General features: G+C 40.6%; 1 protein-coding gene across 5 annotated transcripts in view; it reads left to right on the top strand.

Moving 5' to 3' along the window:
- Positions 1–6,038: 6,038 nt before the first annotated feature.
- HIVEP3 (HIVEP zinc finger 3) overlaps positions 6,039–25,398 on the top strand; it is a 437,757-nt gene continuing 418,397 nt past the window's right edge. For 4 of the 5 annotated variants that reach the window (XM_074334520.1, XM_019737160.2, XM_019737156.2 and 1 more), the window contains exon 1: positions 6,040–6,569. The gene's annotated coding sequence lies outside the window, so the exon portion shown is untranslated. Of the gene's footprint in view, positions 6,570–25,398 lie in introns of all 5 variants that reach the window. The other variant, XM_019737161.2, reaches the window with a different exon arrangement.

The raw sequence follows: 25,398 nt of genomic DNA, 5'->3' as shown, positions 1-25,398 counted from the left end.
CAATGTAGAGAGGACTAGTGAGGGGTCAGTTATTTTGAGATGAAGGTTTGGGTCTCCCCACCAGCTGAGGTGCTGGAGGAGGGTAAGGTGGACCTAGAATGGGCAATGAAAGAGGGAAGCCGTGATTGGCAGCTCTGGCCTCACGACAGGCTGCAGTAGCCAAACTTATTTTATGCTAACTGATTCTCCCTCCCCAAGGCTTTCCTTTTCTCTACTACTTTATATGAAGAGCACTTGTGGTAGCCAACCTCAAAATTTAGATTCCAGGTGGGATGACACTTGAAATGACATCGCTGTAGTAATACTGTGTCTGATGACACTTGTGTCTCCTTGTGTTTGGGCTGAGATTTTTATCACTCAAATGAAGGGCAAAAGTGGAAGCTGGATGGTAAATGGGGTGGAGTGGGCTGATCACTTGTTCTTTATGCTGCCAAGTCCCTTCTCGACCCTTCCTCTGCTGAATTCTTTCCCTGGGGGGGCTGAGCCCCTTCGACTGCATCATCTGGGCTCCCTTGCTCATGGGTTTTCTGTTCAGGTCAGCCAGTGATGGGCACTGTAGGGGATTGGAGAATGGGAGGGAGGCAGGAGAGGTCAAGGTGCTTTCCCCCTACTGCTTCCGTCCTGAAGCCTTTCCACCAGGCAATCCCTCCTCCACAGTTCCCATTCTCCCGTTTCCTCTGCTTGGCTCTTCATTCTTAGGGGTGGTAGTGGTTTTCCGCTGTGGTTCAGATCTGGGTGCCTCCCCACCCCTCCCCACACCTCTGCAAGGAGCCCTTTCATTGCGTCTTATGGGATGAGCTCTGTGTGCTGCTGCAACCTGACTGGTCTGGTGTCCAGCTCCTGAGCTCCCAAAGAATAGGTGGAACATTGTCTCAGTTATCTCTACATGGAAAGGTTTTCTGGTCATAAAATGTTAAATGAATGAATTTAAACAGTGCTGATGAGCTGTCTTTTTTCATGCATCTTGCAAAGCCAGAATCAAGAGCAAATTTAACCCGCAGCATGCTCTTAATTTCTATTTCCAGGAAAACAACCTGGATTCTTTCCATATCACTTCTTCCTGAGGTTCCCAATGCCGTCAGGTATGGACCCAGTGTCCCAGTGCAACACCGGGCAGGGAAACCCTGGCAATGCTTTTCCAAATTAGGATGTTGATTACAATTGCATGCCCCAATGCATTATTTTAAGTGGGCTATGTATCCTCATATGTGAAACCTTTCTTACGTAATTGCTAGTGCAGTGTATCAATTTGCTCAACCCTTCAGGTTTCTAAGGTGCTTAATCTCTTTTATTAAGTGACTCTCCTCCACTGAACAACCATCCCCGTCCCTTTCCTCTAAGCCCTGTTGCTACAAATAAATGACTCTGTGTTCTGGAGTTACTGGCTAGTATACCATCACTTCCAACTGATTGAAGGTGGTCAGGAGTGGGAATGCAGACATGACGGGATGCTGGCAAATTAAATATATGATTCAGAAGTCAGATCCTGGGGGAGAGAGAGAATGCACAGGGGCGTGCTCAGGTCAAAGAGTCTGGGTAGAAGAGGTCAAAGTCTGAACAAGGGGTCTAAGGCTATGGGCACCACCAACAAAAATCCAAAATCTTCTAACGCAGGGGCACCTTATATACTTCCTTTCAGACCACCGTTCCCCCACTCTCAGAGTACAGGAGCAAGTGGCTGAAGTATAGGGGGGAAGGAGTGGAGATCAGGGGAACTCATGGTACAGGCCAAAGATTAAGAATTTCTGCCTGCATTCCAGTCTCAGCTATTTTTCGGTGAAGTGGGGGGTGAGGGTTGAAAGTCTTATTTTCCTTAGTTCTTACTAGTAAATGATAACGCACTTACATTTTTACGAGTATATTTAGCTTTCAGAGACTCACAGGATGTGAGAGCTGGCAGAATTTTTAGAGATTATTCATATTGCCTTTATTTTATTTATGAGAAAATGGAGGCCCAGAGAGATTGTTAAGTGTTATTGTTAGGAGTATTTATGTTATAGACAATAAACTCTAATAGGGAAGGGAATTATTGGCTCTTAACAGGAAAGTATGGGGTAATCAGCTTCAGGTATGGCTTGACCTAGCTGCCAACTGCCAATAATGTAACTGAGGTTCTGTGTATTTTCCATTCTGTCTTCCTCAGGATTCATCCACTACTGGCAATCTAGTTTCTATGAGTATCCTTGTGGTCATATGTGGCTGCATTAATTCTAGACCTTACATAATTGTTAGGAGCTACAGCAGGGAGAGGAATCTTCTTTATGTTAGAAGCCCTTGAAAATGTCTTCTCAGAGCTCATTGCCTTGACTATGTTTTATGTCTGCCTTTGAACTAATTTCTGGGATAGAATGATTTCTTTAAGCTTATCAGGCCCAACTCCTTACACAAGATCACATGGGTTAGAATGGAGGAAAAGCAGTTTTCCAAAGAAATGTTGGGGTTCTGATGGTGGGACAATGGAGGAATGGATACTGGGGAGGCTGACTGCAAGTGTCCAAGAGCAGTGACTTACCCAAGGTCAAGCAGCTGGGCATGGCCATGTTGGGACTAGAACCCAGCTCCCTCATTCAGCATCTGAATATGGATTGCTATATAATTCCACTTACGGTAATTCATGTTTCACAACAGACATGCAAATGAAACTGTGGATTTGTTTGTTATGTTCAGTTTATTCTTCATCTATGATTACAAATAAGTACAAAACACACCTTGCAAAAGGAATTATGAAGTATAAATTGCCAGTTATAAAAACAGTCATGAGGATGTAAAGGTAAAGCATAAGGAATATAGTCAATAATATTATAATAACTATTAATAACTATGTATAGTTATTAATGGGTACTAGTCTCACTGGAGTGATCACTTCATAAGGTATATATCCATTCATCATTATGTTGTACACTTGAAACGAATGTAATGTTGTATGCCAACTGTAATTGGAAAAAAAAAATATATATATATATACACACACACACCAGGGGTGCCAAAAAATGTATACCCATGACTTGTATTCATCTTTTGTTATTGGTATATATTGAGTATTATAATTTTAGTACAGTTTTTTCCTTTCTTAAAATGTGTATACATTTTTTTGGCACCGTGTGTGTGTGTGTGTGTGTGTGTGTGTGTGTGTATCTCAAGTATAAACTTTAAAACAAAATTTTAATATCTTGAAATAACATAAAACTTCTAGGCATGTTATGAAAAAAACACACCACATCTTGCCATTTAGTCATCATAATAAGTACAATTGTCTGAATTACTTAATTTTGCATCTCATTAAGCCATGAAGGCTTTCAGGAGAAACTGAAAAGATTTTAGAGATGAGAGCTACATCACTTAAATGAGTACCTTTAGTCTTATTGAGGTTTTGACAGTCAGTCTTCTGGAACATTTTTCGAATTGGAATACAGTTTTTGGACAAACTGTGTAAGATGACTTAGGCCTGAATTTTTGCTTTTCATTTCTCTGGGAAAAATCATCTTAATGTCCCTCGATGAGATCCCTTTCTCTTATTCAGGAATTACAGAGGCAAAGAAGAAGAAAGGAAGGGTTCTGAGCACCTGCCCTGTGCCAGGCAGTCTGCTAAGCACTAAGGACACAGAAAAGGAGTACAGGCCTTGAGGAACTCCAACGTTAGTGGGAGAGGCAGACAATTAAATGGATAAGTAAAATACTATGACATTATGTGCAATAATAGTTGGAAGAACAGGGTGCTTTGAGAACACAGAGGAAGGCAGAATGTTGGGAGCGGGAAAGAGTTAAGGAAGGCCTTTGGAAAGAGGAGAACTCCTTAAAGGATGGTTGAAGTTAGCTGGTGAGAAACAGTAAGGGATATTCTGCAGAGGGGCTCCCTGAGCACTGAGGTATGACATCTTCCAGCAAGTTTCCATGAAACTGCAAGTAATCCAGAAGGGTAGAAATGTAAGAGCAGGGAGTGGGGAGAGAAGATGCAGGAGAGGCAGGCAGGGTCTGGGTCATGAACTTGGAGTCTATCCAATGGGTGATAGGATTCCTCTAAACAGTTCTAAGTAGGTAAAGACATGCTTTGTGTCTTAGACATATTTCTGTATGAGTTAGGTTCTATGGTTTTAGGTAACTCTGGTTAACTTCCAAAAAAAGAATACATGGGAGTGATATGAGAATCAATCAGAAAACTGAAGGTAAAGCTGCAGAACCCAGGCTCTGAAAGGAGCTCTTGGGACAAAAATAGCAGGAATTGACTGACAGTCTCCTTGGTTAGGAAGAATCAGGCCCAACCACCTTCAGTGTTTATGTTATTCTGCCCAGGATTCAAATTCCAGATGAAGGATGTCGTATGCTAACTTGAGGGCACACCCAGCACACCGGGTAAAGGCAGCATCTTGATTGACAGTTTCACCAAGCCTAGAGCTCATAGGGAAGGGTGGGTTCTTAAAGCAAAATCAGGGTGTTGCTACCATAAGAAAGAGGAAAGTCCGGTTCATCAGCTAAAACAACAGGCATCTACTTCACTAGCTGTTTAGAAGCTAGATTTGAAGGGGAAAAAATATGAAGGGAATTAAAAGACAAATGATGATGGAGGGATGATCTAGGGCTGTGTTAGAACAAGTAGAAGAGAACTGTGAGATTTAAGAACATTTACGGGATAAAATTGGTTGACTCTAGAAGAAGGGAGAGGGAAGAATCCAGGATGACTCCCCCGTCCTAGCAGGCAATAATAGGTATCACGACTGGACAGAAGGTAGAGGAAGGGGAGGGGAGACGACAAAGTTCTTAGGACACACCGACTTTGAGAAACGTATGGGGCATCAGGTTGCTGAACTCATGGATGGACATGGAGAATACAACCTAGAAAGGATTTTGGAAGGAGGCATGGAAAACATCAACATTTAAAATAGGGTTGCCACGGAAAAGAAGGTCAAAAGACAAAGAATGGAGAGGAGGAGGAGAACTGGGAATGCTCAGGGTCATAGAAAGCAACAGGATTCAAGGAGAGAGCAGATTTGAGCTCTGGAGGGGGGAAGGAGCCACAATCTAGGGAACTAATACACTGTAAGTGGGAGATGAGGAAGTGGGGGTAAAAATGTTTAGGCCACCCTTGGAAAAATCTTGGATGAGAAGGGCTGGGAAACTGCAGAGTAGCTGGAAGGGGTACAATGTCAAGAGAGTTAGGCTTTTTTTGATAGTTTGATTTTTTTAAATGGAGATATAATTCACATACCATAAAATCCACTCTTTAAAAGTACATTATTCAGTGGCTTTTAGTATATCGACAAAGCTGTGCACTTAGTTATCACTCCTTTCTAATTCCAGAATATTTTCATCACTCCCCAAAAAGAAATCCCATGCCCATTAGCACTCACTCCCCAGTTTCCTGTTCCCCCAGCCCTGGCAACCACTAATCTACTTTTCATGTCTCTGGATTTGCCTATTCTGGACATTTCATATAAATGGACTCATACACTATGTGGTTTTTCACGTCTGGCTTCTTTCACTTGGATTTCAACGTTCATCCATATTATAGCATGTAGCAGTACTTTACAGTTTTATTTTTTTGTTACTGCCCAATAATATCCTATTGTATAGATAAACCACAATTTGTTTATCCATTCATCAAACGATGAACATTCCAATTGTTTCCACGTTTTGAACATTCTGAATATGCTACGAACATTTTTTGTACAAGTTTTTGTTTTTCCAGTTCCCATACAGAGGAGTGGAACCGCTGGGTCTCAGTTTGGAGAGACTGGATCTTGTTTACAAGCTGAGGGTACCGTGAACCAGTGAAGAGGGAGGGGAGGGATAGACAGAGAGGGGCATGGAAAGAGGAGGTACCAGTTGGAGAAGGGCCACTTTTTTCAGCATCACTCACTTTTTCTGCTGTTACGCCCTACCTCGTCGCACAACTTCTAGACTCTACACACGCATCACACTTGCTAACCAGAAAGTGACTCCAGTGCTTTGATAAAGCACCCCTAGATCCGTCGCAGTTGCGTCCAAGCCCATGGCTCAATTTCTGTTGCAGTTCATAGTTTCGGGGTCTCCTCTGATTAGAGCCTTTCCCATTCTGGTTTGGTTTTCTCCCATAGATTCGTTCACAGGTGAATAAAGACAATTTACTGTGGAGTTTGAGTCTAATTCCTGGTTCCTCAGGTCATCCCGGCTCCCAACCGGCCGGGATAAGGAAGGATGCCTGGTACCCACGGTCCCACACCAAGCACGCCAACACAACGTTGTTGCCCGTCGCAGCTACTGCGCACGCGTTGCTCCCCTGCCAAGGAGTGGGCGGGGAGTGGGCGGAGCGGGTAGCTCCAGGGCCAATCGAAAGCGAGCGCCCCCGCCCTCCCGGACGGTGGACCTAGCTTGACCCCGGCGGTGGGCGGAGGAGGCGGGGCCAGCCGCACGGCCGCGGAGGGGGCGGGGCCCGGAGCCTGGAGGCGGAGCCTGGGGCTGTCAGTCCCGGGCCCGCCGCCGCTGCCGCCGCGGTTCCTTACATGCTGTGGCCCGGGTGGCTGCCAACGCTGCCGCCCGCTACCCGCCGCCCTGGCATCCCGAGGCGCCTCCCGCCGTGCTGGCCCGGCGCTCAGGTAAGGCTGGCCGCGCTGCCGAGACATAGCGTCCCCTCCTCGGCATCGTTCCGCCGCGCGGGCGCCCCCTCCGGGCTGTGTCAGCCCCGCGGCTCCCCTTGCCGCCCGGGGGCGGTCCCGGGGGGCGGGACGACAGTCTTCCCATCCCCCCCATACCTCCAGGCACCGCGCATGCTGCCAGGGTCCTTGGGCCGCGCCTCCGCATCCTTGCGTGGGGCTGGTCTCGAGCCCCCCCGCCCGGGCCGATTACACAATCGTTGGGGCTGTGGGCGGGGGTCCACTCAGGAGCCCCGACCCCACACCTGTCTCCGCGACGCTCTCCCAGCAAAGGGCAGAGACCCAGCGCGACAGCGGGGGCCCGGAAAGTTTCACTTTGTGGTCCGGATTTGTTGACATCCGAGAGATGCGGGGAGATGGAGGCTGAGCAGCGAGGATGCGCCTGGCGAGCAGCGTTCCCTTTGCCCCGGGGTGGCCCTGTTCCAGGTTTCCTTTCCAGAAGTCCTGCCGAGAGCCTTGCTCCGGGCCCGGAGGCTGCTGCAGGGCACCCGGGTCTCGCCTCCTCTACGTTAGCGAGCCCTGGCCTTTGAATTGCAGCAATGGGGGATAGTTTCGCCTCCCACTCTTCCCCCTTTCCTAATTTAGCATTGATATTTAGACCAGGTAGGCGAATTTACTTAGTATTTACCTGACACTATATTTGTGAGGTGCTTTGCCAAGCCTGATTAGTTAATTAACAAGGTGGGAAAGCAAAATAGATCCTGAAACGCATGGCTAATGGCTTTAGTCTAGCAACTCTTGAAGATCCACTGAGAGCTTCAGGCTGTTTGCGGTGAGATGCTTTTGGCCAAGGTGCTGCCGGGAGAGCTATTCAGTGTCTTCTGGTTGCCTGAGAAGACTGGTCACAATGACAAGGTTTTCTCTGCCTCAGCTTACGTTGTTTATTGAGGGTCACCAGTCTGGTGAGTTATCTGGTTTTCTTCATTTAAGTAAAGGAGGAATTAGAAGTTTTTCTGATGAAGGAGTTAAGGAAAAAAACTGAGATTGAAATAACTTTGGATACTTGTCTGCTTTACCAGGTTACCCCTCCTGTGCAGGAAATGCTGGGTCTTCCTGTTCACTCCCAATCTTCCTGGTAGGATTGTATCCAATGGGGTTGACATTACTGGTTCCTCATTTAGTCGGTAGACCTCTTGCTACTTGTGGTTGACTGACCTGCCTAGGGACATCCTCTAAGAGTGGCCTTAATTAGCACTTTTATCTGCCCATTAAGCAAGGCAGCTTGAACTCTCTTGCAATCAGGCACTGTTGTAGTGTTGAATCTTTAATAATATCTAATTCATTTTCATAGTGCTTCTGTAATAATCTTTCTATTAGTATGCCAGTTCTGCAACACTAGTACTTTTAGTACAGAAGCAGCAATTTACTAGAAATATTATCATGGTAAAAACAATTCTCCAACAGATTTGCAGCCTGCCTTACTTAGATAATTACTGCTAGAGGCTGTTAACGTTTTATATTCTTTGGTGCAATAGGTGTTACAATGCTTTTGATCTATGAGGTCATCCCTCCCTAGAGTGATGGTTTTAGTCACTGTGCCATTTACGTATTTTTTGGACTAACATCGAGTTTTTCCCCCATGCTGATTTGTTTTTGGACAGGGTTCCAAGATAACATGATATGGTTTTGACTTGCCAGACTAAGTTTTAAGAAGGATGACATTTATTGTATTTTTTTTGGGAGGAGGGATTATATTAGCGCTATGATGATGATTTTATTAACATGTGTTTTAGACCCTGATTTTGGTGTTTTACAGATATTAAATTATCTAATTTTCCTAACAACCCTATAAGGAAGGTTCTATAATTATCCCATGTTTCAGATGATGAAATTGAGGCCCAGTTGCTTGACCCAGGTTAAGTAAATGACAGCCAGACTCTAGCAGAGCCAGCCTGAGTTGAGTCCAAGTGCTTAACCACTGTGCTATCCTGCCTCTGTAGATTGTTCTTTCAACAGGTATTTTATTTCTACCTGCTGTCTCTGTACAGTACTGCATTCTGTACTGTGGGGAGGAGAAGAGTGCTTTACCGTGTAATAACAAACAGTGGGTTAGGAGTTTTTGTTCTGGTCTTAACTCTGCTACCAGCTAATCTCCGATTTTGAGCGAGATACCTGATCTCCCTGCCTTCCATTTCCTTTTTGGTGAATTAACAGCAATTGAAGCAGATGGACTAACTAGCCTTGACCTCCTTGGGAGCTGGAGAGATGAGTCAATGCATATAAGAATTAAATGTCCTCCTCCCTAAGGCACAGTATAAGATCAAGTGTCAAATGAGTGGGGCATGTGTGGGCTCTGTGTGATGTGTCATGGAGAAGGACCAGAAGCCATGCATTCTGTGCTACCATCGGAGTGTGATGGTGACAGACTTCATCTCAAACACTTTGGTATTGTTTTATTCTGTTGCCACCAGCATTGTTCCTTATGTAATTAAAAAAATAAAAGACAACCCAAAAAAGAAGTCATCCCTTAGAAGTGGGGTAACCCTGTACAGGTCTATACAAGGAGCATTTGTAGGGGACTGTTTGGCACGATTTTGCAGGAAGCTAGGAGTCAGATGATGGCAGGACCTGAATGGCAGACCCAAGAGTTCCCAGAATCATGCAAGTCAAGGTTGAAAGGAAACTTTAAGGTCATTGAGTTTAACAACCTCCTCCTCGCTCTCCCTCTACCGTCTCTTCAGTGGATGAATCCCCCATGCGTACATACCTGTCCCACAGCGCTCATGCTGCTCATGCTGGGACACCTCCTGGACCAAGAATTTGGTGCGCTTCACAAACCTGTGCACCAAAGAAGCTGGCTGGGATTGTATCCCGTGACAGGGAATGGGAAACCACAAAGGATTCTGGGCCCACCTCCCTTGTGCTTGAGACATCAGCATCGATGTGAAACCTGGGTTAAAGGGGAAACATTAAACTAGGGAGACCAATTAGGAGACGTTGGCCAGAATCTAGGATTGAAGTGATCCAGATTGTGGCATGGGATTGAAGAGGAAGGAATGCACCCCAGAAGACAGACTCCCCTGTACCCAGTGCCTATCAACAAGCATCAGAGAGGAGGAACAAGTCAGCATCTCTGTGGGGTGAGGGGGACATTGGGAAAACCACTGGGCGGAGCTGGGAGGTCTGGTGGGGTGGGGAGGAGAGACAGCTATGTATGTATGTCCTCCAGAGCTGATAATAGACTGTGGCTAATGCAAGGCCTCTGCAGACCAGAAGGCAGCTTTTCTCTTTTCTCAAAATGGGAGTGTACCATTTAAGTATAGTGGGAAACTCCCTCTGCCTAACGAAGAAATGTGATAGTGTTTCCCCTGGGGTGTTGCAACCTCTTACAGTGGCTCCTTTAGCCTTGTGTTAAGCTGCTTGGTCACGCTGGGAATCTGGTGTTATTTGAAGTCCTACGAGGACACATTGGTGATGCTTTCTTCTGATTTTGTTGGAAAATCTTCTTTTAGGGGCTCCAGTGCAGTGACACCTGTTAAATATGCACTGGAGAGCCAGCACACTTCATGGGGAGTGCTCAGAGAGATGTAAGACGTTTTCCTCCCAATGCACAGTGTGTTGTGTGGCACTTCACAGAGGGCTTGGGCTTGAAATGATTCCCATTGACAGGAACACAGGATAATTTGGAGGAAACAAATAAGATTTACGCAGGAAACTACAAAGACAGAAAAAATAGTTGAGAGTATTATAAGTTCATTTTCCTCTTGTTATTTTATGTTTCTGGCTTCAGGTGCAACATTTGTTAAATATTCATATTTATAAATTTATGAGTTAAAATGTTGTCTAATAGTATATGTGGAAATAAACTGTATAATCTATTTTTTTGCCAGGACAATATTAGTTTTGATTTTTCAATATCTTTTAGGCCAGTGGTTCTCAACCAGGGGCCATTTTGCCCCCTCGGGAACATTTGGCAATGTCTGGAGACATTGTTGGTTGTCACAGTTGGGGGCAGGGTACATGCTACTGGCATCTAGTGGGTAGAGACGAGGGATGCCTCTGAACATCCTGCAGTGCGCAAACCAGTCCCTCCAACAAGGAATTGTTCAGTCCAAAGTTAGTAGTGTTGAGGCTGAAAAACTGCATTTTAGGTGATAAAAAATTTCTTATTAGGAACAAATTGAGGAAAAAGGAAGAAGAAGAAGAAGGAAATACAAAGTTCTCCTTGACTCCTTGAAAGTGATAACAGCACCCTCACTTCTGACACCCAGGAGGGAGGACCAACCTAAACAAGCTGCCAGGACACAGGCATTTGTCTGCCACCCAGAAGCTATTTCAATAACTGAATTGCTCAACACAGTAGTTTGGAATAGGAAGTAGAGGCCCTTGTAGTGGGATGAGGCTGTAGGGGTAGTTTGTGGAGGCAGAGGGTTGATAGGCAAAGAAGAGAAGCTGGGTCCTGCCAGAATAGTTTTGAAAAGTTCTAGCGAAGTTTTCAAAGGTGATTTTGTTGGGGACATGGAGTGTTTTGCTTAGAAGATACAATCTCTGCTTGGGGAGTACATGAACCCTCTAGGCTTTTGATCTGAGCACTTTCCAGATTCTCCTGTGTCCAGACACAGTAGAGAGTGAAGAACTCTTGGTTTTGTTTTCAGGTTGTATCTGTGTCTCCCCCAACCTTTCTTTAAAAGCTTTTTTATAATGAAAAATTTCAAACATATGCCAAAATTGAGAAAAGAATATAATGAACCTCTAGTTACCTAGAGCCCAGCTGCATTGATTGTCAACTCCTGGCTGATCTTGGCCTGTGCTCCACTCATTTTAGACCCCTCCCCCTCTTTTTAATCTAGAAATTAGCTTAAATAATTACTGATTGCCTGCCTACTAGGAGAGGCTTGGCAGTGAAGGAGATAAATGATTTTCTGGTGCTTGGGTCTCCCCAGAGGAAAACTGATAATGGACATGCATGATTATAACAGCCACGAAGGCCTGAGAAATAGGAAGAGGCCCAGGCAAACCTGGGATGGGGGCTCAGCTCTTCTTGGTGTAAACGTGCTAGTGATCGGAGACAAATTTCTTTCTTTTTAAGCCTCATGGGTGGAGAAGCCTCTTGAGAGTTTTCCGCTCTGTAGAAATGTATTTTTGGGTTCCGCAGCCAAGGGTCTTCTGAGTTCCTGGAGGGAGCATTCGTTGCATGTTTTCTTTTAGGATGACCTCGTTCCTGTTTTATGACCCTCCAGGTGTGTGCCGTGTGGTGTGAAGCCAATTGTTCTGTGTAGCCCCCCTGGTGTGGGTCGTCACTGATTGCCTACTCCTTGGAGAGCACCAGGCGGGGGAGGGGTGGATGAGAGGGGCAATATTTTCAGTTGTCATGTGTTCTCTTCTGCAGCAGTTGCTCCACTGCATCTGTTAGTGGAAGTAGGGATGTCCTCTTGTAGCCACTGGCAGCTCACACCAGATGGAGACGACACTGCAGGTCACACTTTTCAAACACGGCTTTCTTTCCCCACTCCTTGAACTATAGAACTAATGTTTTTTTTAGGCCATTGGAGAATGAGTATGCGTTTTCTTGACTCAGTGTTGTTTTATAATATGCATACAAAAAAGTCTCTTCAAAAGTTGAGAGAATTCTTGAATAATCAGATAACTGATGTTTATGAATTTGAATCAGTGTTGGGTTTCTACAAATGTAGACATTCTGGACCAAGTTCACAAGCAACTGCATTGGTGTGAAGACCTGGGCCCCTGATTGGCCATACTTTCCATCTGTATTTTATTTATTAAATGCATTTTCACCCTCTTCTTGTTCCACGAAGAGGTTTAGGTGTCATTAGCTTATTATGAACATCCTGCGTCACAATCATAGAGTTTCAGGTGTCGCGCCTTTCCATGGGGAGGGCAGCTCCTCATCTGTTAATAATAGTTGTCTACTCTGTGCCTCCATTTTGTGCCAGGTACTTTGTGGCTCTATTCCTTCAAACCCTCCTAGGTAGGAATTAGTACAGTAAGTCCTCACTCACCAGCATTGAGAGGTTCTTGGAAACTGACTTTAAGAGAAATGATGAACAACGAAACCAATTTTACCACAGGCTAATTGATATAAACAAGAGTTAAGTTCCTATGGCATATGTCCGGTCACAGAAACATCACCAAACTTCTAAATAAAGACCCAAAGCACTGCTAATGTTAAATATTGAAATAAACGCGAGCTATACGTACACGTAAGAAAGATGAATAAAAACAGGTAAGGTAATTATTTTCTAACTTACTTATTTCAGTTCAAGGTCAAGGATGACTAGAGCCTATCCTGGCAGCTCAGGGCAAAAGACAAAACCCCACCCTGAGCAGGATGCCCTTTCATCCCAGGGTACGCTCGCTCGCTCACTCGCTCACTCACTCACTCAGATTGGGATAATGTCGACATGCCAATGTGAACATCTTTGGGATGTGGGAGGAAATCGGAGTTCCCAGGGAAAACCTACGCAGACATGGAGAGAATGTGCCAAGTCCACACAGACAGTTGGGAATCCATTTTCTTTCCTCATCAATGTTATAACAAAACAACTTTGGATGAAACGATGCTATTTGAGGACTTGCTGTGTTCCCATTTTGCAGTCAAGGAAACTGAGATTTAGTGAGGTTAAGGAATGCTAGGAGGTACCATGGGTTTTAACCCAGATTTGTGTGATTCTAAAACCCAAATGCTTTCCATTAAGCCTTGTCTCTCATGCTTAAATGTTGGTGGGGCTTTGTACTAGGACTGGTAGAAAGATGGGGGTAGGCGCTGTGAAAGGAGACTGGGAGTTCTGGTTATTCCAGCTAATGACATCTTCACATTGAACTCCTTGGGAAACATTGCTTTTGAGTATGATAAATTACCTGTGTCCCATTTTTGAGCTGACTGTATAAAACAGAATCGCACACTGGTAGCCCTGAGCCAAATTTGGTCAGCAGATGTGTTATATTTGATCTGCACAGTGTTTCATTTTTTAAAAACTGGATTAGTTGTCATCATTTAAAAAGTGGGAGATTTCATCTTACCATTTGCAATGATATGGATGGACCTAGAGAACATTATGCTAAGTGAAATAAGTCAGTGGGAGAAAGACAAATACCATATGCTCTCACTTATATGTGAAATCGAAAGAACTGAATACATGAGCAAAGTAAACAGAAATAGTCTCAGAGATATAGAGGAAAAACTGATGGTTGTTAGTTAGGCGGGGGTGGGTGGGGATGAGGGAGAAGGGGAAGGGATTAGCATAAATTGGTAACTACAATATTGCCACAGGGATATGAAAGACAGTTTGGGGAATATAATCAATAATGTAAAGATTTTGTAGGCGTCAGATGGGCACATGTCTTATTAGGGAGACCACTTCATGGATGGTGTAGGTGCCTGACCACTGCACTGTACACCTGAAGCTGAAGCTGAATAATATTGTATGTCAACTATAATTATATATATATATATATATATATATATATATATATATATATATATATCCACAGGATATGGAGTACAGCATAGGGAATAAAGTCAGTGGAAGTGTAATAGATATATATGAGGTCAGATTGGGGGAGGGGTTACACTTTGTGAAGGGTGAAATGTCTAACTCTTGCATTGTTTTGTACACCTGAAACTAATTAAAAATGAAGAAAAAAAAAGGTGGGAGATTTCACACTAAATTTTCCAAATTTCTTGGCTTCTCTGCACCATCGATCATGCCCCACGAGGCTCGCATTCTTGCTTCACGGTGGTTAGTGACAGTGACTGCTGTCTTTGGATGTCGCAGACACTCCTTCATTTGCCATCTTTACCACCCTTCCCTCTTCACTCTTTTCTATGACTCGCCAGGACTCTGAAGGCCTTTGAGTTAGAGGACTTCATATGCCCGTAGAAGTTACGCACATCCTGTCTGCCAGTGTCAGGGATGTATTAGTGGAGGCTTGTTCTGCACGTGAATTAAAGATCTCCCGCATTTCCCTCTTTGTAGAGAGCCTGGGGACGCTGCATGGCATGCGAACAGACACATCCCTATTACCCATTTCTAGTCCTCAGCAATGGCTAATTGGACTCTGGAAGGGTTCTAGGACTAAGGCAGACCAATCAATATGTGGGGTGGGGACACCGAATCAGTGAGCTGAGGAGCCTCAGGTGGGAAGCACTGTAGGCTCTGGCTGAAGATGATGATGATGGAAAGGTGGCTGAGTGAGCAAAGACGCTGGATGGCAGATAGGTGAGAGACCACCTGGAAGCAGAGAGGGAGGAGCTGCCTGGTCTCTACTTGTGCTGTACTTCCTGCAGTTGGGTTCCTCTGTAGACAGAGCATTCATTCAGTGACATTTATTGAGTGCTTACTTTAATGCCAGGTACTGTTTAGATGCTATGATATGTCAGTGAACAAAAACAGGCAAAGGTTCTGCTCTCATAGAGCTTAGATTTTGGTGGAGGAAAGCAGACAATTACAAACAAATAAACATAAAATACGTAAGGTGGTGATAAGCACCAAGAAGAAAAATAAATTGGGGAAGGAGACACAGAGTGGCTGTATGGGGTAGTGATGTTATGTTAGAGAGGTTGTTGAAGGAAAACCTCTTGACAAATAATAGTTGAGCGGAGATATGAATGGAGTGAGGAGTGAGTCATGAGGAAACCTAGGGATGGAGCATGTCCTACAGAGCATTTAGCAAGTACAGAGGTCCTGAGGTGGGAATATACTTGACATGTCTGAAGAACAGCAAGAAGGATATTGTGGCTGGAATGCAACAAGTAATGGAAGAGGGAGAGGGGGAGGGAATGTAGGATCTCTCAGCTATGTTAAAGACTTTGGATTTTATTCTAGTAGAGAGGAAACCATTGGAAGATTTTGAGCATAGGTGACATGATCTGGCTTATGTTTAAGAACAATGTAAATGCTTTATGGAGAATAGAATGTAAGGCAGCTAAGGTGTCTGTAGGACAGTTAATTAGGAGGCCATGTAATAGTCCAGACAGCACACAGTGGTGACGTGGGCAAGGATAGAGGTGGAGGTGGTGAGAAGAGGACAAGTTCTGAATATATTTTGAAGGTGGTGTTGATAGGGCTTGATGAAATATTTGGTATTGGATGTGAGAAGAAGAGAGGAATCAAAATGATTCCAGCCCTTGAGTATATACATTACTGCATTAGTTAGCATTTCCTAGTCTCTTCCTGGAAAGCATTCAAAAGCGACAAGGAAGGTGAAAAAAAGAATGAAAAACTTACAAACTCCATTTCCAGAAAAATTAGGAGAAAAATTTAATCCATCGACTTCAAAATGTTTGTCAAGACTGTCCCAAATAAATGAGATCAGGTGAAAGCCATGTAGGAAGACATGAAAAGAAGCAGCATAGAGATGGCGAGAGAGCCCAACAGCAGTAGGTCCTGGACTATACCAGAAAAGCCATGGTATTCAAGGTGAAAAGTGGACCCTTGCTCGCAGCAATTGATGTGGGAACTGGATGTACAACTGTTGGAAGAAACTTTTCTGTTTGTAGTTTGATTCAAAGAAGCAAAAGAAGAGGGGTTGTATACTGAATCACAAGCTGCCATATTTGCGGGAAGTATTCTGTCTCTGGTAGCAGGGAGAAAGAGAGCCTTTGGGTTGTAAAAAGCTTATCTGAAACAGTGTCGTTCCATTTCCGCCTCTCCTGCCAAGAGGAACCTCATGCAAATAGCTGTAAGGAAAACAAATTCATTCAATGATAATGAAGAAAGGAAATGGTACACTTATGTTTTGGATAATGGTAGGTGAGGTTGTTCGAACCAAAGGTCCCACTGAAAATTTAATAAATGTTGGATGTATTTTTTAAATTTAAAAAATTTTAAATTAAAAAAATTTTAAATTTCCTTAAAAGCACTAAAGAGCTGAGAAGAGGAAAAAGAACTATGAGACCAAAATCTATGGACAAGTGGGAGCCTAGAAAAATGTGCAGAGCATTAGAACACTGAAGTTGCTCTTGCCCCAGGAACATTTGGGGCAGGAGATCCTAATAAATATAGGCTTTAGTTTTGGCAGCTTTGCAGGACAAGGAAGTTAGAAGTCAGATTTCATGGCTTGTCCAACGTGGCGAATCTCAAAGGAGACCATCTCCATATGAAGTTGGAACTGGTGAGGGGAAAGAACCAGAAGTAAAACCATGTCTCCCCACCCCTAAGAGATAGCAGGGAAGGTTGCTCAAGTACTGTACAGAGTGGGAGGAAAAAGAAAAGGTAAGTTGTGGTCACCGGCCAGCTTTTGCACAGAGTTTGAAGATAGTTTTATAACACTTTGATCTAGAGAACCTCAGGCCATAAATTGGGTTTAATTTAATTCTTGGTCATTACTGCTCCCTGCCCTCCCCTTTCCCTAACACCTGGCAGAGTCAAAGGTGAATCTTCTCTGGAGGATGGCATCTATCTAATTTTTCAGGTCTAATGAGCAATAGAGTCAGAAAGAACAAAGCAGAGGGGGAAACAAAACATGAGAGAACCAGCAGAAGCAACTGATAGAGAGAAATAAAAAGACTCACAAAATGTTTATGTGTTTAATTATCAGAGATAGATAAATAACTATGTTTCTTGCATTCATAGAAATAAAGGAAAGCTTGTAAATGTCTTTAAGAAGTGGGTAACAATGAAAAGTGTCTTGGCAGATTAGAAATAGACCAACTAGAACTTATAGAAGTAAAAATACAAAAATGAATTTTAAAAACTTAATGGTTTACCATTAGAAAGCATATTAGACAAAATCAAAGAGAGATTAGTGAATTAGATGATAAGTTACAAGAAATTAACCAGAATGCGGCACAGAGAGAAAAAAAGACAGAAAATATGGAAGAGCAGTTAAAAGAGGGTAGAGTGAGAAGTTCTAACATGCATTTAAGTAGAGTTCAAAAAGGAAAGGAAGGAGGGAATAGGTCAGAAGCAACTATTTGAGGAGATAATGACTGAGATTTTTCCAGAATTGATGAAATATGTCAAGCCAAAAATTCATAAGCAGAGCACCAAAGGCAAAGAGAAAATCTTAAAAGCAACCAGAAAAAGAGACACATTACCTTGAAAAGAGTGATTTACACATGTCTCAATACCAACAATGGAAGCCAAAAGACAGTGGAATGATATCTGTAATGAAATAACTGACAACCTAGAATTCTATGCACAGAGAAAATGGCAACATAAAGAAATTTTTATATAAGAAAATGTAGAGTTTGCTACCACTTTAGTGAATTTGCTTCACTAAAGGAACTCTTAATTGATACACTTTAGGCAGAAGGAAAGTGACTCCAGATGGAAAAGGCTGAGACACAATAAAGAATGGAGGATTTTAAAAAGAAGTCAATATGTGGGTAAATGTAAATATAGATGAGCAATGAAGTATAAAACAAAATTTTAATATCTTATGGGTTAAAATATATAGAATAAAAAATAAGACAACAATAGGATGTGTGTTAAGAAAGGAGGTAGAAAGAATCAAGAGTATTCTAAGTTCCTTGTATTACTTGGGAGGCGAGTAAAGATGAATAATTATTCTTAGACTAAGTTAACAGTGTGTATGTATTTTCTGGAATAACATGGAAAAAATAGAAGCAAAGTGTGTAACATCCCAGCTAGCTGAGAAAGACTCATCTGTAACATAAAACTACAGAAAGAATGAAAGTAAAAGGGTGGAAAAATGTATAGTGTCAAATAATAAGCACAATAACAGATGAAGCAGCCATTATAGTTAAAAGCATCACTAGGGATAAAAAGTTCTTTTCACCAGGAAAACATTACAGTTTGAAATTTGTATGCACCTATTAGCATAGTATGTAAAGAACTACAAGGAAGAATAGAAATATCTACAATCGTAGCTAAGACATTTCAAAGAAAAACTAGGCCAGAAGACTTTCTCTATAGATATCAAGCCTTACTACAAAGCGATAGTAATAACAACATAGTGCTATTGATTTGAGGATAAACAATTCAATTGAATAAAATAGTGCAGAAACAAATCTTTGCTTTTATGGACTCTTAAAATACTGTAAAGGAAACATTTCAGATTATCAGTGAACTTTCCAATAAATGGCCCTGGGACCATGGGTATGCACATGGGAAAAAATGTAATTTGACTGTCACTTTGCACAGTACATAAAAATCAATTTTAAGGGGGATTTACAAACTTAAACATGAAAGGAAAAACTGTAAAGATTTTGAATGATGATGTAACAGTATTTTCATGATCTCTACATAGAGGAGGATTACTTAAATAAGATAAAAAAGCACTAATCTTAAATTAAGAAAGAATTGAGAAAATTGATCACATTAAACTTAATAATTTATTTTAATTAAAAACCACTATGAATAGAGTGGAATAATTAGTTACAACACTGGGAAAAATGTGTGAGCTTCATGAGGACAAGAGACTGTGTCCATTTCAGTCATCGTTGTATCCCAACACATAGCGTAGTGGCTCAAATGAAAACTCAAACATCAGGGGTGCTATACATTAAGTACTTACGACTATTCCCAAATGATGAAGCTCACCTACAGACCAGAATCCACATCATAAACCACAAACATCATTTCTTTATTGTTCTTCTACTGTTGTTATTCATTCCTTAGAGAAAAAAAAGAGAAAATAGGGGTGGTAGTTTAATCAGCCAGCTGTTAAAACAATATTTATTAAGTGTAGAAACTGTATTTAGGATTGGGCAGATTGCTGAGAAGGATATCTAGAAATATGAAACCAGGGTCTCTTCCCGAAAGAGTGTACAGTCTTGTCGGGAGATTGACAAGTAGGAAAAGATACTTGACAAATCTGGACCATTTTTTTTAAAATGCTATTTATAGCTATAGAAGTACATGGGAGGACAGAGATTATACTTCCAGATGCTGTAGTTGGGAAATATATCATGGAGGAGGGAAGATTTGATTTACGTATTTAAGGAGAATAAATTTATGGATAAGAAGAGAGAAAGGAAGAAAATACTCTAAGGGAGGGATGAGGATGAAACATCCTTTGTAGGCAAAAAAAAAAAAATTACAGTGCTTTTGGGGAACAGGCCAATATGATCAGAGTGGATGGAAACAGATTAGAAGTATAGATTCTTTAAGACTAAATATAAATGGGTTGCAGGAAATTTTTTGAAAAAGAATTGCAGTGATGTAAACACAAAAGCCTTACTAGTTATGAAAAACATATCTATAAGTAAAATAGTTAAACCAGTTTGGTGTTGGTAGAGGTATTATGGTAGACATCTGTGGATTTTGCAGCCCAGCAGCATTCACTCTTCTCCTGGTCATGGAACCCCTGCCATGTCGTTATTACATGGAACCAAGGATGGAGCCACCATGGAGGAGAGCATAGCAGAGAAATGAGAAGAAACTGCATCCAAGTGGCATTATTCATTTTTCCTTCATTGCTTAAGCCAATTTGAGTTGGGTTGTCTGTTATTTGGAATTGAAAGAATCAAAACTGACACAAGAATAGACAGACAAAGAGATCAAGAGAATACAGTGGAGAATTCAGAAACAGACTCATATCCACACGAGAATTTCACCTCATTGAATACTCATCAGTTTTCCTTGCTATGGATTTTCTCTTCCCAATTTCTAAAGTTGGAATATCCCAGGGCTCAGGCTTTATTACTAGATTAACTCATCCTGTATTGTGGTATTAAATGTCTACATGCACACGACTCCTGAGTTTAAATCTCTAGTTTTCATCATTCTTTTGAGACGCAGATCCATCTATTCACTTGCCCTCTTTAATTCTTCACTTGGGTGTCTAAGAGGATCTGAAACTTAACATGTCCCATACCATATTCCTGATTCCCCACCTCCTCTACCCCAAACATGTTCCTTTCCCTATATCCTCAGGCTCATAAAATGGCACTGCCATCTACCCAGTTGCTGAGGCCAGAAACCTAGGAGTTATCGTTGAATCTTCTCTTTTCTATAGCTCCCACATATAAGCCATCAGCAAGTCCTCTTCAAACTGTTTTGACTACCTTCAAAACATAGCCTGGATCTGACCACTTTTCTTACTTCCATTGTTCCTACCATAGTCCAAGCCATAACCATCCTTTTCTTGGATTATTGCAATAGCCTCCTGACCTCTATACTTGACCTTTATAACTGACCTCTATAATTCCTCCCCCTCCACCCTTTATGGTGTATTCTACACACTTAAGTCAGAGGAGTCTTTTAAAACATAGATCAGATCATGCTACCTGCCTGCTCAAAACCAATGTTTTTCCATTACATTTAGAATACCCCAAATCATTACCTTAGTCCATAGGACCCAGTACAATCTGGTCCCTGCCTAGATTTCTAAATACATCTTCTGTTTCTCTCACTCTCACTCATTTTGCCACAGTCACACTGGTCTCCTTGTTCCTCTTGGAACATGCCAAGTACATTTCTATTTTAGGGCCTTTGCACTTCTTCCTTCTGATCTTTTTATGGCTCATTCTCTTACATCTCTCTGGTCTCTGATCAGGTGTGATCTCCTCAAAGTGACCTTCTGTGACTATTGTATGTAAAATAGTTTTCCCCTTGCTCCTCCCAGACTCTTAGCCTGCTGTATTCTCGTGTATCACTATTTTGTTTAGTGTCTGTTTTCTTCACTAAATGTAAGCTTCATGAAGCAGTTATGTTATCTTATGCAGTGCCATATTCCTGGCACTGCAATAGTTCCTGGGTCTTAGTTTGAGCCAATACATAATTTTGAGTGACTGATTAAATGAAACTCATGTATGATAGAGGTAGCATATCATATTTTAAGACAGATTTATTATTCAACAAGTGGTTTTGAAGAAACTGGTTAGATGTTAAGGATAAAGTGGATTATTAATAAGAGAATATTATAGACAGTTTTATGCCAACATGTTTGATGATTTAGATGAAATTAAAAATTTCTTGAAAAACCTGACATACTAAAACTAGCACAAGAAGAAATAGAAAATCCTAATGGAGCTCTATCTATTAAATAATTGAACTCATTATTCAAGACTTTCCCACCAATCAGGTAAACAAACAAGCAAAAAAACAAACTCTCTAGACCCAGATGGTTTTTTTAGGAAAGTCTTTCAAATATTTTAAAGAAGTAATAACATCAATATTACACATTTTTGAGAGGATAGAATAAGAAGTAATATATCCCAGCTCATTCTCAAGAAAAACCTTTATACCAAAACCTGACAAGGACATTACAAGAAAAGAAAATTAAAGACCAAACTCTCTCATGGACATAGATACAGAAATCCTAAACCAAATATAATCAAAAGGAATTAAACAATACATAAAAAGGATAATACAAATAACCAAGTGAGATAGTTTTCAGGAATTCAAGAGTAGTTTAACATTTGAAAATAAGTCAAGGTAATTCCCCACAATAACAGAAAAAAGTGAAAAATATACAATCATCTCAGCAGGTGCAGAAAAAGGATGTGATAAAATTTAATATGGATTCATGATTTTAAAAAAGACTTGAAAAGGAAATTCCTTAATCTTATAATGAGTACCTATAAATAACTTAAAGCAAACATCATACTTAGTGGTGAAATGTTAAAAACCTTCTCCCTGGGATGTCTACTATGACAACTTCTGTTTAACATTATGTTAGAAGTCCTAGCCATTGCAACAAGGCCAGAGAAAGAAATAAAAGGCATATGGATTGGAAAGTAAGAAATAAAACTGTCATTATTAGAAGATAACATGATTGTGTATTTAGAAAATCTAAAAGAATCTATAAACTTTTGGAATTAAGTAAATTAACAAGGCTGCTGGGTACATGGTCAACATATAGAAATCAACTGTACTCCTATATACTAGCAACAAAAAAATAGAAAACAAAAATTTAAAAATTATGCCATTTACATAGCCTCGAAAATATCAGATTCATTGGAATAAATATGATAAAGATGGTCAAGATCTCTACGCTGAAAACAAAAAGACATATTGAGAGAAATTAAATAAGACTTAAATAGATGGAGAGCTATACCATGTTCATAGATGGGATGACTCAATATTATAAAAATGTCAGTTTCTCCCAAATTTATCTGTAAAGTATGCAAACCATTCAAAATTTCGATAGGCTTTTAAAATGGACATTAAAAACTGATTGTAAAATATGTATGGAAATGAAAAGGGCCCAAATAAACCAAGACAATCATAAGGAATAAGAAAAAGCTGGGAGAACTTTCACTAGCAGATAGCTAGACTTATTTTAAACCTATAGTAATTAAGATAGTGTGGTATTTGTTCCAGAATAAACAAATGACCCAATGGAACAGATTAGAGAGGTTAGGAAGAGACCCTCATGTGATCACCTAATTTTCAGCAAAGGTGGAATTGAAATGCAGTAGAGAAAGGATGTCTTTTAAACAAAAAGTGCTAGTTTAATTTAATATCCATATGAAAGAAATGAGTCGTGATCTCTTCCTCAAACTGTTTATAAAAATCAATTCCAGCTGCATTGTAGATATAAATATGATAGGCAATAAAGCTCTTAGAAGAAACCAAGAGAATATCTGTGTAATCTTGAAATAGGCAAACATTTCTTAAACAAGATACCAAAAGCATTAATTATAAAGGAAAATATAGATTAGATTGAAATCAAGAACTTCCGATCATCAAAAGATACCATTAAAAGGATGAAAGAACAAGTCACAGAGTAGAAGAGATTGTAAAGAACTACAAATCAATGAGAGAAAGACAAGTAGCCCAGTAGAAAAATGGACAAAAATCTTCAATACACCCTTCACTCAGAGGATGTTCAAATGGTCAATAAATGTATTAAAAGGCACTCAATGTCACTAGTTCTCCGGGAAATGAGAATTAAAACTACAATAAGTATCTTTACATACCTACCAGAATGCCAAAAATTAAAAAGCCAGACAATACCAGTGTTGGCAAGAACATGGGACCATTGGACTGTCATATATTGTTGGTGGGAGTGTAAACTTATACAACTACTTTGGAAAACCGTTTGGTAGTATTTACTAAAGCTGAACACTCTATATTTCAAAGTCCATTCCTGGTATATATCCAACAGAAATGTGTATATGCAGTCACCAAAAATCATGCATAAGAACGTTCATAGCATATTATTCATAACAACCTCAAACTGGAAGCAGCCCGAATGTCCAAAGACAGTAGAGTGGATAGAGAAATTGTAGTATATTCATACTGGAATATGTATAGGAATGTGAGTAATTAATCTATAATCACATACAAAAATGTGGATGAATCTCAAGCATATTGCTGAGAAAAAGAAGCCAGACACCGAAACAGACGGAACTAATATCTGGTGACACAAATCAGGAATTGTGGTTACCTAACGGATGTAACGGCTGGGAGGGGAAGTTAAGGGGACTTCTGGAGTGTGGGTCATGTTCTCTTTCTGGCACTGGATGATGGGGTACATGGGGGAGTTTATTTTGTGAAAATTCACCAACCTCTACATTTATGCTTTGTTCAGTTCTCTGTAGCTTATACTTCATTAAAGTCTTTATTTAAAAAACCTGGATCTTCAGTTCTTAAACCAAAGTAAGTTACAGTTATAGTCACTGCTTAAATATGAAATGCAAATTCCACAATTAAATATGGGTCAACATTTTTATAATCTGGGAACCACAAATTGAACTGCATAAAATTAAAAATTTCTTTGATAAGCAAACTTAAAATTGCAATTAAATCAAAAGGTAAGTGTCCACCTGAGGAAAATATTCATAAAATAGTGATTTATTATGTGTTGCCAATCATACCATTAAATATTATTTTAAAAGGTGGATAATACCAAGTGTTGCTAAGATTTGTCAAAAGAGTTCTCATACGCTGTTGTTAGAACTGTTTATTTCTACAGCATTTTTAGAGGACTTAGGCAACATCCTTTATAACTTAAAATGTGCATTCTATTTAAGCTAACAATCAGTTTTCAGGAATTTCATCTCAGTAAATATTTGCATAAATGTATAAAATTATGTACATTTTGATATGTATTATATATAAGTATATATAATTTTATATAATATGTAATATTATATAATCTATACTATAATATATGTATCTCAATGAGGATCAAATATTTGTTTAGGCATTTTTTGTCATAGTTAAAACTGGAAATATTTTAAATGTCTATTAACAGGATATTGGTTAAATACGGTACATCTTGTATAATAAAATCTACTGTGTCTGTTAGAAAGAATGAGGTTGATCTGTATCAGTTGAGCAAGTCAGATGGCCAGGAGAGGCTGATTGCTAAATGAAGAGTAAGTTGATGAACATTTGTGGAGTGTAATGTGTAGTACATATATTTCATGGGAGAATTCTGAGAAAATACACACCAAACTATTAACTATGATGATGAGATAATGAGAAATTTCACTTTCTAAGCTAACTATTTGAATTTTAAAGCAGACTTTTATAAGCAGAAAAGCAATTAAATAAAAATTACAAGAGCAAAATGAAGTTATTTCCACAGAATGATCCCACATAAGGAAAAATATTCAAGGTACATGTATTAAAATCAGTAGAAAATATGCCAAAATGTCAGCACTGGCTCTATCTTGGGGGTGGGATTACTAATAATTTTCATTTTTATATTTCTTTGTTTTTTCCAAATTCCCTAAAAAAAATATGTGTTGACTGAATAATTGAACGATACTGAATTAGACTATTCAATTCTGGCTGTGTTTTACCAGCTTCATGATAAGGACCAAACTCCTAGTGAAGGCACTTCTTTCCATCTGTCTTACCTGTCTGCCCATCTTTATCTGATGCTCGTCTTTCACATTCACGCTGCCTTTCATTTTTCCACAGAACACAGAAACATTCTCACTGGAAAT

Source organism: Rhinolophus sinicus, linkage group LG06 (genome assembly GCF_036562045.2).
Source record: "Rhinolophus sinicus isolate RSC01 linkage group LG06, ASM3656204v1, whole genome shotgun sequence".
In the NCBI taxonomy this organism is placed as follows: domain Eukaryota; kingdom Metazoa; phylum Chordata; class Mammalia; order Chiroptera; family Rhinolophidae; genus Rhinolophus; species Rhinolophus sinicus.
This window is presented reverse-complemented; position numbering and strand designations above follow the sequence as displayed.